This window comes from Rhipicephalus microplus, chromosome 8 (genome assembly GCF_043290135.1).
Source record: "Rhipicephalus microplus isolate Deutch F79 chromosome 8, USDA_Rmic, whole genome shotgun sequence".
NCBI classification, from domain to species: Eukaryota; Metazoa; Arthropoda; class Arachnida; order Ixodida; family Ixodidae; genus Rhipicephalus; species Rhipicephalus microplus.
The window spans coordinates 112,502,991-112,509,452 of record NC_134707.1 but is presented as its reverse complement, the minus strand read 5'-3'; the positions used below and the strand labels follow the sequence as shown (position 1 = coordinate 112,509,452).

The 6,462-nt window shown below is 42.9% G+C and overlaps 1 long non-coding RNA gene across 1 annotated transcript; it reads right to left on the bottom strand.

Moving 5' to 3' along the window:
• Window positions 1-1,107: 1,107 nt before the first annotated feature.
• Window positions 1,108-3,564, bottom strand: LOC142769337 (uncharacterized). Its single transcript, XR_012885783.1, has 3 exons — window positions 3,279-3,564; window positions 1,830-1,970; window positions 1,108-1,683 (listed from the first exon to the last, which is right to left on the bottom strand). It is a non-coding gene; the product is annotated as an uncharacterized LOC142769337 (long non-coding RNA).
• Between the last annotated feature and the right edge of the window lie 2,898 nt (window positions 3,565-6,462).

Here is a 6,462-nt window from a genome sequence, read left to right as displayed (position 1 = left end):
AGAGCACACCTTTGTATGCCACATCCCTTCATCTTTCACAGAAGGTGAAAGAGGATGGGAGCCCGAAGAAATAATTTTATTTCTTGTTTTTCGCGTGTTAACTGTTATAGCAAGAACTTTTGTTGCACCAAATTGGGCACATAAATACATAAATACAATAAATACACAAATAAAAATTTTAAGAACAACTACTATGAAACGCCACTCTGCCAGCACTTGATAAACTAAGTCAAAACAAACTTTCATCTTCCTACGTCATGAGAGCATGCTTAGAAATCCTCGCTGGCTTTTCTGCAATTTTTCTTCTAACTATTCAAAGCCATTTAGAAATATTCGAAAAGCATTCGATCTGCATTCGAACATTACTATTGGAAGTCACTTCGCCCCCAAAGTTTTGTTATTCGCAGAGTTCTATTTAGTTTGCATTACGTTTGTACACTGAGGGTAAAAAATTAACAAACTGAGCATTACTGTTCCTCACCGCAGAGCACACTGTGCCCTCGCAAGATGAATCATCAAATACAGGAGCACGACATAGATCTTAAAAGATGTAGTGGTAGATGTGCCCCTCCCCCCTTTTCCGGAACCTTCAGTTACTAGAACTAAACCTGCGCTGTATCCCAGAAATATATGGGAGTCATGCAGCAAGTCGGAATCGCCGTTGTAAGGAGCACCAAACAGAAACCTTGGGGCAGCTTGACGCAAAGCACGCACCTTCAGAGTCGTCAACGTCCAGGTACAGTCGGCATTGGGGTACACAGCACTTCTTGTACCACGTGAGCAGATCATCCTTGGCACGCGTGATAAACTCCCGCAGGCACGCTTGCTTTCGCCGCTCATACTCGGCAAGAGTGGCCCGTAGCTGTGAAGGCGAGAGAACATTGACATAACCGAGGAGCAATTCACGGCACAATTTTAGCATTTTTGCGGGCACGCCGGCACAGAGGTGCTGCAAGCTTGCTTAACATGTGGCCAATTTATTCATTATAGGCAACCAGTAACGCTTGACCGTTTACTGCCTAGTATGCCTAGTGGACACGGGATCGGAGTGGACACGGGATCGGTGCTTCTGTACAAGCACTGAATCGCTTCCCTTTCGCAATGCAGGTTCAGCTGGCATTCCTCGTGCCCTTCTTATCAAGTGCATCCTTAGGCGTGATATGCGCTCCTTCATTACCCTCGACGCTGGAACATCTAGGCGTCGGCGCGTCTGACGTGGTGATCTTTTCGCCTCGTGATTTCGCGCCCATGCCTACCCTGCCTATTCTTGATGAACTCGTCTTCAAGCAACCCCCCGGATCGACAGCAGCATCAACTTCAACCAAGTGTTTAAGAAGCCAGCGCAGCCCAAACCAATTCAGTGGACACGGGATCGGTGCTTCTGTACAAGCACTGAATCGCTTCCCTTTCGCAATGCAGGTGTGTGCAAACGTTTCTTTATATGCAAAGAAAAATAACAACCTCTGCTTAATACTGGTCCCGTGTCCACGGGTGTTGTGTGAAGTGTTTTGTGAATGTTTTTTCATACCTTTTTTGCTGCTACGCGCTGGCGATGTTGAGAGCAACCCCGGGCCCCCTACCAAGCGTTCGGACACGCTCGGTGACATAGCATCCTTACCCGCAGATCCCGCGGAACAGATGAGGGTCATTTTCCAAATGCTCAAAGATGTTCACACCCGCTCACTGGAAAGTTCGAAGGTACAGACCGAATTAGCAGCTGATGTTAAAGCAATTAAATCTGGACAGAAATCCATCGAAACCAAGATCACTGCTATTCAGAACCGGCTTGAAGTACTGGAGGAAAATTATAAAAAACTAGAAGAACTTACCCAGGAAGTTAGTAGCATCCATACTCAGACAGATCAGCTTTCCGCTCAGGTATGCTCATTGCAAACACGCGTGCAGGATCACGATGACAGACTGCGACGCAACAACCTCATTTTCTACGGCATCCCAGATTCTGAAGAAACCTGGGCAATGACAGAGGAAAAAGTTATTTCCACTCTCAATTGCCACCTTTCTTCTCCCCTTTCCTCTGATGCCATTGAACGCGCGCATCGCTTGGGTACCTTCAGCCAGGGCATATGTCGCCCAATCATAGTTAAATGCCTATCCTATAAAACAAAAGATGCGTTACTTGCGACACATATACACCTAAAGAAACATAACATCACTGTAGCAGAGGATTTTTCACCCGCTACACGTGCAGCTCGGAAAAAACTACTTGATTTTGCGAAGAGTCAACCAGGCCCCGTCAAGCATAAACTCAGCTACAACAAGCTGCTTCTGAACCAAAAATGCTACATGTACGACCCAAACAGTGATGCAATCATCAACATTCCAAATCGTAGTACACGAACCATTACCCCGCCTGCAACTTCCAAACCCTAGGAAAGCGCGAGGGGCAGTGGTCATGTGACTGTAGCTTCCATATCGGTCCTGTTTACTAATATCAGAAGTGTTCTTAACAAGTATAACTCTCTATCATCAGCGATCGACACATGCTCCGCTAAAATTATCGCGTTAACTGAAACTTGGCTCTGCGGGCAAGTGTGCGACTCCGAGATATTTTTAAACGCTCATCGCTTCTCACTTTTTCGTCGCGACCGTGGCACACAGAGAGGCGGTGGCGTACTTCTGGCTATTTCCAGCGATATCCCATCATCATCTGTACACGTTCATACTAATCTAGAAATGATATGGGCTGTGGTAACGCTTAGTCACCAGAATGTAGTCATCGGGGTATGCTACCGCCCACCCTCACCCTCGCCTACATTCAGTAGCGAACTTCAAGATGCCATAAACGTTGTTAGTACGCGTTTCCCTACATCGCCGTTGCTCTTGCTGGGTGATTTCAATTTTCCCAACATAACCTGGAATTCCCATTCCCCTTTAATATTTCCGCTTTCGTCCCAAGCTCGCGAATTTTTAGACGTTTGCTCGGTATTTTCCTTACAGCAAATGTGTACACAAGCAACCAGAATAGTAGCTCACGCTGCAAACACATTAGACTTAATTCTAACAAACAGTTCCGATATAATATCGCCCATAACGTACCTTCCTGGTCTTAGCGATCATTTGCTTCTACATTTTTTCATTAACTTAGCCCACCCGAAAACAAAGAAAAAGAAGAAAATCATTCGTGACTATAACAGAGGTGACTTTGAGGCAATCAACAATGACCTTTCTACCTTCACTGATCTTTTTCTTGACGGTTTTGACGATCGCAGTGAACAAACTAATTGGAATATGTTTTCAGATAAAATAATTCAACTCACTGAACAGTACATCCCACACCGCAGTGTAACCAACAACTCAAATGCACCCTGGTACAACAGCCATATCCGGCGTTTGTCAAACAGGAAAAAGCGTTTCTTTCGCGCCGCAAAACTTTCGCCTTCTAATGAACGTTGGGCTTTATATGCAACAGCGTCTACGTTGTACATTCAAGCCCTTCGAGATGCAAAAAAACATTTTCATTCCCATGTACTACCTTCCATGTTAACCACAAATGTTAAGAAATTCTGGCGAACTTTTAATCCCTCAACCGATGACGCTATCACACTGACCAATTCCTCTGGCGACCCCATTTCATCTGATATTTGTGCCTCAGTTTTTAACCGTACATTTGCTGAGAACTTTTCTGCCCATTCTGCTGTTAATAGCCCCACAACAAACAGCCATACCTTTGAAAGTATGCCACCTATACTAATCAGTACACTTGGTGTTCTTGAGCTCATTGGTGGACTTAGCCTTCATTCAGCTCCCGGCTGTGATAATATTAGTAACAAGTTCTTGAAAAACACTTCGGCCTACGCTGCGTTAATCTTAACTAAACTTTTTCAACAGTCTCTTGATCAGTCCATTCTTCCAAATGAGTGGAAAATTGGGAAGGTCATTCCAATTCACAAGTCTGGAAGCAAGACATCTCCACTTAACTATCGCCCCATTTCCTTAACCAGCACATGTTGTAAAATGTTTGAGCATATTATTTTCACTAACCTTGTCGGTTTTCTAGAATCCAACTCTTTTTTCTGTTCAGCACAACACGGTTTTAGAAAACATTACTCATGTGAAACTCAGCTAATAACCTTTACTCATGCGCTACATCAAGTACTAGATCGATCATCGATCATTGACTGCATATTTTTAGATTTTTCTAAGGCATTCGACAAGGTTTGTCATAAATTGCTACTGCTTAAAATAAACACGCTTAATATTGGTATTAATTTACTGAAATGGATTGAGTGCTTCCTTTTAAACCGCTCACAATTTGTTTCTTTTAATGGCTTTAACTCAGAGTTTACAGATGTCTATTCGGGAGTTCCTCAAGGTTCAGTCCTTGGGCCTTTATTATTCCTAATTTATATTAATGATCTTCCTTCCGTTGTTAACTCTAATATTCTCCTATTCGCGGATGACTGTGTTGTTTTTAGAGAGATAACGAACTCTAATGATGTTGCCTCACTTCAGTCTGATCTTGGCGCAATCGCAGACTGGTGCAGTGAATGGCTAATGCAACTAAATATTAATAAATGTAAAGTCATGCGTGTTTCCAGAAAATCTTCCCGTCCACCACCATACCACATTGATAACATTCATTTAGAATCAGTAACTTCATATAAATACCTCGGTGTTTACATTACTGCAAACCTAAACTGGTCTGCTCATATCGAGCACTTAATTAACAAAGCTAACCGCATGTTAGGCTATCTTCGTCGAAATTTTTGTCACGTTCCTTCCTCCTTGAAACTCCTGCTCTATAAAACACTAATCCGATCGAAATTAGAGTATGCTACATCGGTGTGGGATCCCACCCATATCAATTTAATTACTGCTCTAGAGATGGTTCAGAACAACTCTGTACGTTTCATTCGCGCTAATTACAGTCGCACCGCCAGCATAACTTCTATGAAATCAGACCTTTCCCTCCCATCATTATCACTGCGCAGAAAAGTGTCACGCATTGCCTTGTTTCATAAAATGTATCATCATCCTGATCTGCGCGATCGACTCATCCCTCAACCATCTTATGTATCCCATCGCACTGATCATCGTCACAAAGTTGGATTCGCTTCATGTAATACTGAGTACTTTTATCAATCATTTCTACCACGAACCTCTCGCGATTGGAATGGCCTTCCCGCTGACATTGTAAACATTAATAACTGTAAACATTTTCGCAATTCTGTAGCTAATATTGTATACTCAGGCTCTTTCTAACTTATAGTGCGTCTCTATTGTACTTGCATATTTTGTTCCTTTTATTTTGTTACCTTTTTGTGCTTTTACCACTCCCCCTCTGTAATGCCTCTGGCCCTGAGGGGTATAATAAAATGAAATGAAATGAAATGATAACTTTGCCACAAATCAAACAAAAATCACAGCATATCCACGGAGTGAATGATTATGAATGGGTCGAAGCGCTGGAGGGTTTCATCGCCAAACTGTGAACCGTCCGCGAATATCGCCCTCTACATAATCAAAGAAGTGACAAACAAGAAATTTTATTATTTGTAAGTAGTAGCTATACGTCGCTTCCGTTCCCCCTCCATTATAACGGCTTTATGGTCGGTGAAATGATGGATCGGTGATGCGGCGTGGTGGGATGTTTGCGACGACGAAGTAGTGGGCAGTTTTCAAACGTGGAACTATAAGCGGTCTCGTGAAAACAAGGGATGGACACAGTGGGAAAATCTATGCATGGTTTAAAAACGCGCACCTGAATACAACGCACGACCATCTTGCATTTCATATTGGCTGCTTCTCAACAGTATCGGCTTTACGTTCGCTGATGTTGTGGATCGGTGATGTGGTGTACTGGGACGTTTGTAAGGTGGATACATACATACATACATACGTACATACATACATACATACATACATACATACATACATACATACATACATACATACATACATACATACATACATACATACATACATACATACATACATACATACATACATACATACATACATACATACATACATACGGAGATAGGACAGACCCACATTCTTAGGAGCTTCACCCCTAAAATAAATCCAGCAAGCAATTACCGAAATGGGTGACGCCTCTGATGCCGGCTGCCAACTACTCATGGCAAATATAGCTTTAAGCTTGAAAAATAAGGCGCTGTCTCGTCTAGGACATTTCATGCTAGAACCAATTGTTTTGTGGCTGAAGGCGAAGGGCTCGAAGCGCGCTCAGCACATCCCACGTCTTCGTTCTTTCTCGCCGAGAGGACGTAAGGTCTATCTTCAATAATTTCGTTTATTTAGTGTGTACGCAAGCAAGAGGCACCACAAGACACGTACGTTATTATGAGGCTCGTTTTTTGCTGCAAGGTTCTTACTGATGTGGTATATGAATAATTCGTGACATAAATGAAAGTATGCATTAGAGTTGAATTTTTCATAATTTACCGGCAGAACCACCGAAATGTTGCCACTTAAACCTGG